We start from the raw sequence: 8166 nt of genomic DNA on the forward strand, positions 1-8166 counted from the left end.
CTTTAGAGGAGATTGGGGCTATTTGGGAATCAAATCTGGTTTTAGTTAGGAGCATCTTCTGGAAAAAAATCCCAAACCACCAATGAAAGGCCCCACAGATGGGGTGGTGATGGCTGGCTGCAGCTGCAGCCTGGCCGTGACGGCTGGGGCAGTGGCAGCATCCCAACATCGCAGTGACAGTTGTGGTGCAATGGCCCTGGCATCCCCAGATCGGCGTCCAATCCCAGCCTCGTGTGGAGAAACCCTTCTGCCCCGGGTCAGCTCCTCCGGGGTTGGTGTCGTTTGGTGCGTAACCGGGGCTGAGCCGCTCGCTTTACGTGGCAGGTTCCCCTTCTGTCTCCCCCCTTTCCCCTCCGAGGGTGAGGGTTTTATGTGACTGAAATGTGTTAACGCTCCCGTAAAAGTCAGTGAAACACAAGTGGATGTTTTCTTTTTTTGGGCGCAGACGTGATTGGTTTGAGCCTGATCCAGAGGCCGGCAGGGCGATGATTAGCAGTGCTGAAGAGAAGGGCCGGGAAGCGTTTTCTGTAGGAAGGAGTCATTTGTGGAGCAAAATGTGACATCTAGAAGAGCCAGCTGTGTACCTGTGCTTTGGGGACATGTTCCTCCTCTCCCTGCTCTCGCAGCCCCGCTCTGACGCTGCAGCAGGAGGGTTGTCTGTGCTGCAGAGTTAATTTTTCCGTAGGACCCTTGATACAAGCTCAGCCCACCCAGCAATTAAGGCTACCCAGAGGAGATGGCAGGACAGAGAGTTTTACATCCTAAAAGAGGTCCCTGATGGGGTGGATGCAGAGGTGGGACAGTTCACCCGGCGTCCTCTCCGACGAGCTGTGTTTGTCCCTGTTGCTTCACACTGCAGAGGCCAACAGGATGTTTTGCAGGGAGCCCATGGCCTCCTGCACACATCCGCTGCTGTTGGTTTCTTATCTTGTTCTGAACAACTCGCTTCAGACTCAGCAAAACCAGGAGCGGGGATGGAGCAAGTATTTCCTGACCTTGTTCGTACATGATGACACAGGACTCTTCCTTTTGCTCCCTGGAAAAGTCACAGCCAGGCAAAGTGGAGCAGGAATCTGCCACAAAAATGCTCCCAAATATTCTTCCATCCCACCTGGAGAAGCCACCACTTGGTGGACAAATTGGCCATGAAAGGCTGGTGAAACTCCACCATGCTCCAACCTGCCAGGTTGGGTGGTAGCAGGGTCACTTTCCCCATCTGATGGAGACTCATGGTGAGAAGCATCTCCAAATGATGGGGCTTTTGCCCAGCTTTGAAGCCCACCATCCCTGTGGCATGCACAGAAGAGGGAGGCCAAGGAGAGGATGTCCCAGAGAGCTGCATGTGCATAGGCCTCCAGGGAGGCTGAGGGCTCCCTGCAGCACTCAGCTGGACTATAGGCAGTGCCCGTGGGCTTGGGCTGAGCAGAGAAACGAGTGCCCTTTGTGCAACCAAAATGATGATAATTTGATCTTTGTTTCTCCATGTTGGTATGAAGCCGATGTTTATGGTGAGGTGGGGCAGAATTACGTACTGGTGGTTCCCCATTGCTGCTCTGGATGTCCTTTGGGGTAGACTAGAGTAATTTCAGTTGGAAGCGACCTCCAACAACTACCTGGTCCAACTGCAGATCAGCGACCTTGGTCTTTGTGGAGGGGCTGTTCACCTCAGATGTTCTGTGTCCATGTGCATGAGGTGGACATCCTTGTCTCCAGGACTGTGTGGGTGAAATATGTCCCTTGATATTTCATCCTCCAAACTACCTGCTCTCCTGGCAAGGGAGACGTTGCCTCACGAGCAAGAAAGAAATGGATGGTCTTGTGTCACCCACTGCAATTGCCCAAAGTTTCAGAGATGTCGAAGATCCCTGTTTGCAAGCTGCCCCATTTGCATCCTGGAGTGGACACCTCTCCAAAAGCACCTGTAAGGATCTCTGTCCTCAGCTCCTGCACCTGAGGATGAAAGGACATCTCATCTCGGAGCTGGAACAGCTTTGAAAATCCCCACTGTGGCTTCTGGCATCATATAACCCTTCGACTCAGGTGACCGAAGGAGAGTGTGGCTGGGTGGGAGGTGATGTGGAGCTGGCCAGGCCAGTGGTGGGGCTGCTCTCCACGCTGTACACCTGCACATCTTGGCAAAATGGGCCCTGCGGCCTGGCAGAGCTTTCTGCTGAATATTTTGGCTGGATCTGTGAACTTGTGCGGCTTTGTGGCACGGAAACTGCCTATAATTTATGCTGAATATGGCTGCGTGTATTATGTTGACAGTTCCAGAACTTTGTAAGATCATTTCTCACTAAAACCAATTTCACAAACCGGGGAGTAATTGTTTAATGATCAGTAGATGAGGCCCACCTTAAGCCCACGGTTAAGAAACAAATCCAAAAAGCAACGCACAACACCCCTTTCCTCCACGCCCAGTCTCCAGCAACCTCGAACCCAAGACCTGTCTCACCTGCTGTTGGACCTGGTGGCCTGAAATTGCAAAGACAGTGATGGATGGTTCACGGGGAAACTGCAGCGTGAGGTCCCAGCATCCCAGATCAGGACGAGTGTGTGGCCAAGGCTGTCCAGCCTATGATGAGGTCAGGTGCAAGTTGAGGAAGGTGCATTTAGACATGAGGTTCAGGAGGAGTGAAGAGCCTGGATGCGATTAGCTGGCTCGTTCCCTCCTTTCACCCTGTGCTGGGAGGAACATCCATATGCATTTACTCCATCCCTGTGTCCAAAAGGGCTCTTCAGTCTCCACAAATCCTGAGGAAATACTGTTAGTGTAGCAGCATCCTAAGGATGCCCCAGGAAGCCAACAGAGACACAGATTTTTCCCCCGAACCCTCTTGACTACAGAATCCCTGAATTGTGTTGGTTGGAAGAGTCCTTTAAGATCATTGAGTCCGACCATCTGGGGAGATGACATTATTTCCCAAGGGAAGAAGGTCCAGTACTTCAGTGGTGTAAACCAGTGCAGCACCGCTGAAGCCAACAGCACTGCAGAGATTTACATCTGCTGAGGAAATGGTTCAAAATCCTTCCTTTGAGTGAACACCTTGTTGATATTTAGAAAATAACTCTGTACATCATGCAGATCCTCCTGGGGTTTCCATCCTTAAATTCGGGTGAATGGGGACATCTCAGCTCCTTTGCATCTTAGTAGAGAATCTTGGACAGTTTCTTAAGCCAATTTCCTGTGCATCCAAGCAAGGAGGAGTACCAGGAGCGTGGGTGTCCTGCAGCAATGCCATGACTATCCATCCATCTGGCATGAACGCCTTTATGGTATTTTGGAGCTTCTCCTTGCAAGCTCTGCGATGGTTTTGGTCCTTCACTCCAAGAAGGTCACTGAAGTGCTGGAGCGTGTCCCGGGAAGGGCAACAAATCTGGTGCGGGGTCTGGAGCACAAGTGTGCTGAGGAGCGGCTGAGGGCAAGGTTGTCCCTGAGGAGCCATTTCTGTCCCGTTGGGGTTGTGCAGGCGTGTCCCAGGCTGCCCAGGGCAGTGGTGGAGGCCCCATACCTGGAGGGGTTTCCCAGCCGTGTGGAGGTGCTGCTGCGGGACAGGGGTCAGGGGGGACCTGGCAGCGCTGGGGAACGGGGGGACTCGAGGAGCTGAAGGGTCTTTTCCAACTGAATGGTTCCATAATCTCCCCAGAGGACTGAGCGGTGCCCAAGCTCTGAGCACCCCAACGGGTGTCACCTCCCATCCGCCGCCTCAGCCCCGCCGTTCTGCCTGTGCTTTGTTTTCTTGCGCAGGCGTGTCCCAGGCTGCCCAGGGCAGTGGTGGAGTCCCCATCCCTGGAGGGGTTTCCCAGCCGTGTGGAGGTGCTGCTGCGGGACAGGGGTCAGGGGGGACCTGGCAGCGCTGGGGAACGGGGGGACTCGAGGAGCTGAAGGGTCTTTTCCAACTGAATGGTTCCATAATCTCCCCAGAGGACTGAGCGGTGCCCAAGCTCTGAGCACCCCAACGGGTGTCACCTCCCATCCGCCGCCTCAGCCCCGCCGTTCTGCCTGTGCTTTGTTTTCTTGCCCTTCTCAAGAACCGGCTGCAGGTTGTGTGTTTCCTCCATCAACATCGTCGCTTTTATCTGCGCCGGTAGCGGCGATCCCCACCACGCAGGATTTATTTACATTGAAGGGTAAGTGGGAGGCTGTAATTGGGATGGGATTTGAAGAGGTCACAAGGAGCCTGTGCAGGAAAACTGTAAATGAGGGAGGGCTGGGAGTCTGCTGAAGTTGTTTCGCACGGATCTCTTCAGCTTCCACTCAGTGCCATTAGCTGGGGGTAAACGTGCCGTCCAGGGACATATGTGTATACATTAATGGGGGGTTTAAACAGACAACCAGTAATGAGCTGTTAATGTTTTCCAAGCTGTCTTTCAACCCCGTGCTCTGATTTCTCTTGGCTGCACGGCGTGCTCGAGGGTTTTTGGATCTCTCTGTTCTTGTGCGAGAGTGCAGGTCCCTTCCTACGCCCCGCGTCTCTGCTCAGCCTCAGCCCCCTCCGCGCTCTGTCCCTGCCCATCCTGGCTGCCTCCAGCCCTGTGGCAAGCCTCAGGAGCCCAGGAGGGGGGCAGGGGAAGCCCTTCCAGCTGGGGAGGGGGATGGCTGGCCCGGCTGAATCAGCAGCAGGGTCGGTGCAGCAAGCACAGGCATTTGCCGTGAAGTGGGTTGGTGTGGCTGGTGTGAACACAGCCGGGAGGAAGGTGTAGGATGGAAATCTGAGGAATTGTCTTTCCAGGAAACCCAGTTAAATCCCGAGCCGAAAACTCACGGCTTGCAGCCTCGGGCGCGCTCAGGAAAACAAAATTTAAGTGACTACACCCCCTTTCCTCCACCCCCGGCTTGTCTCTGGGGTACCCTTGGAAGGTCACTTGAAGAATCGCCCCAGTGATAGAAGCGGTAATTGAGGAAACTGATGCAAACGTGATCTCCCAAAAGATTGTGTGGGAAGCAAATTTGGGAAGGATGCTCAGATAAGTGGTATTTTTGCTTTTGTGCCTTTCTTGAACAACACCAACAGACCTAAGGGTTTCCTGTTTATTTATTCAATGATCACTGCGGTGTTACACACATAGGAGATCACAAAAAATACCTTGTTTTGAGGACAGGTGAGATGGAATAAAGGCTGCTGTTTCGGCTGTGGCATATGGGCTGTGCTGAGCATCTTGTCTTGTGAGCCTTTTCACGCATCAGCAAAGCGAGCACAAACACATCCTGTGAACATCTGGCTAGGAAAGTGGCTCAGCTGTGCTGACCAGCACCAGCGAGAACAACAATGCTGCTCTGGTGTAGCACAGAGCAGCCCTCACGCTGCTCTGCTCCAGGACAGGTAGCTGAGAAGCCCCTACGCTGGGCTCTGGAATGAGCCACGGCAGAAGGCAGATGTAGAAATGGCTTTATATCACCCTGTGGGCCGCGTTTGGCTGGTGTGGGAGAGCTTGGGAGCTGGTGTGGACAGTGCTGCATGAAAACCAACGACATAGCAACACGTCATCAGCATCTGTTCCCCCAGGGAAGGTTTACATCCAACTGTTCTCCCAAAGCAGCCCACCACACAGCCTCCTCTCGCTGCAAAAATGTGCTCAGATGACTTAACTTCATGACTTCGCTAAATTGAACGGTTTCCAGTAGCGCAGTAATGTGTTTGGAGAAGGAAGAGCTTTCAAAAGGAAGCTGCTTGCCCATCTAACCCAAACAACTTTCCATTGCTGATGGGGAGAGAGGAAAGTCTGGGCGTCTCACGCAGTGAGTGCAGGGTACCCATGACCTCATTCCTATAGCACTTGGCAAGGGAAAATCCGGTCATTTGGCTCTTCCCTACGATCCCTGGCTATGGGGCAACCGGTGGTGGGAATCTGTGGTGTGCCAGGCTGCACCGGCAGTGGGATGGCTTTTGCCTGCTGCATGGCTCTGCTTAGCTCACTGCCACCCAGCAACACCATCAGGGCTGGGCACCCAATATATGGGATTTCTTCCCTTTCTCAGGAGTAACTGGATTCCCCCATCTGTCCCTGGTGGATCACAAATGCCGATGCTTGATAGGACAAGGGGTGATGGTTTTAAACTAAAAGAGGCAGATTCAGACCAGAGAGAAGGAAGAAATTTTTGATGCCAAGGGTGGGCAGAGCCTGGCCCAGGCTGCCCCCAGAGGTGGCAGCAGCCCCATGGCTGGCCCCATGGCAGGTCAGGTTGGCCCTTGGGGCTCTGAGCCCCCTGCTCTGGGGGCAGATGTCCCTGCTCCCTGCAGGGGGTTGCGCTGGGTGAGCTCGGAAGGTCCCTTCAGCCCAACCTGTCCTATGATTCAGTGGTTTGTTTGAGGAAATAAGGAATAGATGGGCTGGTTCAATATCCTGGGGCTGGGAAGAGTGAAATCCTTTAGGATCTAAAAATATGTAACTACAAATGCTGCTTCAGTCGCATGTAATTGCTGTGAGCTCCGTGGGACTGCGGGCGAGGATATTGTTTCACCTTTGCTCTTGTGGGGCCCAAATCACGGCTTAACAGATTCACTTGCAGCTTTGTAAGTGGCATTTTCCTCCAGTAACAGATGGGATTTAGTCAAAGAAAAAGGTGAAAGAGAACGTTGCTTTGTCTCCTGAAATTCCAGAAAGCCGGAGTTGTTTCGGTGCAAAATTAAGAATTTTAGATCCATTTAAAAGTGTGGATTCTCATACTGGGGTTTTCCCAACCTTTTCATTCTACATTTTAATTTTTAAAAATTTTGACCAAATATCCAAACAGGTTGCGTGATACTGGAGTTGTCCAGCAGGCTGCGATTCTGACTTCTGTTCAACCCCACCCAATGCTCTGAGCCTATTAAAACAACTCAGCGAGTGCGATACCGCCGTGACAGGACTCCAGGTAAGATCAGTCGCTCCTTTTGGCATTTTCTTCAGGTCAAAGCTTCCAGACTACTTAACACACAAGGAAATGCAAGTGTGGGGGTTTTTTTCATCTTTTTTTCTCTCCTTTGTCTTGCAATAGGATCTACCTCATAAGAATTGCTGTGATTGATTAATTAGTAGTAGTAATATTAATACAAAATTTAACATTATTAATAGTGTTAATATTAATATTATTATTAATCCCCCCCCCAACCCTCCAACAACTGGTGCATTGAAGAACCAGCCATTTTTACTTCTGGCACAGGTCTCGTCTGAAGTATTTTACTCCTTTTTGCAGTGGTGAAGTGTTTTACCTCATGTCAGCTTAATACCCCCCCCAACCCTCCAACAACTGGTGCATTGAAGAACCAGCCATTTTTACTTCTGGCACAGGTCTCGTCTGAAGTATTTTACTCCTTTTTGCAGTGGTGAAGTGTTTTACCTCATGTCAGCCTCTAAGTGTGACGCCCCGAGTCCCAGCAGTGATGGGGGCTCCCAGCCGCTGTGGGCTGGTGGGGCTCTGCTGGGGGATCACCCTGGAGACCCCCACCTCTTTCCCGATGGGATGAAGCTCTCTCAGGCTCGGTGTTGTCTGCCCAGGTGCAGGGTGCTTTGGACAGCAGAGAGGAGCTGCTGTGAACCCTCTTTTTGTGTCAGACGTGGCCTTACACCAGCTCTTTTTGTCCCCATGAGGGCTGGAGAGCCCACGCCATGCTCCTGGCACTCTGGACCCGGGCACTTTGAAGAGCCTAAATTGCTCGTGCATTTTTGGACTTGATTTTAAGGGTATTTCCAACCTATATGATTCTATGATCCAGCTGCTTTCCCCTTCCTGCAGCTCGCTTGCGCACGTGGAGCCACCGGTGACGAGGACTCGGCAGATATGCCACCAACACCATGTCGGGCAATTTCTGCTGGGAAACGTTCACAGCTTGAGCTGGAGCTTGATGCGGCATCCCGCACAGGTCTTCCACCTGGCTGTGAGGAAATAATGAGAAAATGCGGCATACAAGCGGCAGGTACTGACCCGCCCTGCACCCCAGCGTCTCCCCATTCAATACGTTCAGGGACCACCTCGTCACTAGCGAGGACTGACGTCCTGGAGTGCCCCATGCGCGGTTTCGTGGGAAAAGCACTGTTGACCAGCACATTGCAGCTGTCATTTCACAAACCTGATTTGTTGGAAAGAAAAAGAAAAAGAAAAAATAACACCCCGTCACGCCGCCACGATGCAGTGGTTGTTTTATCTCAAGGGGAGGCCTCGTAATTGCCGGAAGATTTATGAGA

Source organism: Buceros rhinoceros, unplaced genomic scaffold, assembly GCF_000710305.1.
Source record: "Buceros rhinoceros silvestris isolate BGI_N320 unplaced genomic scaffold, ASM71030v1 scaffold3364, whole genome shotgun sequence".
Taxonomy (NCBI): Eukaryota; Metazoa; Chordata; class Aves; order Bucerotiformes; family Bucerotidae; genus Buceros; species Buceros rhinoceros.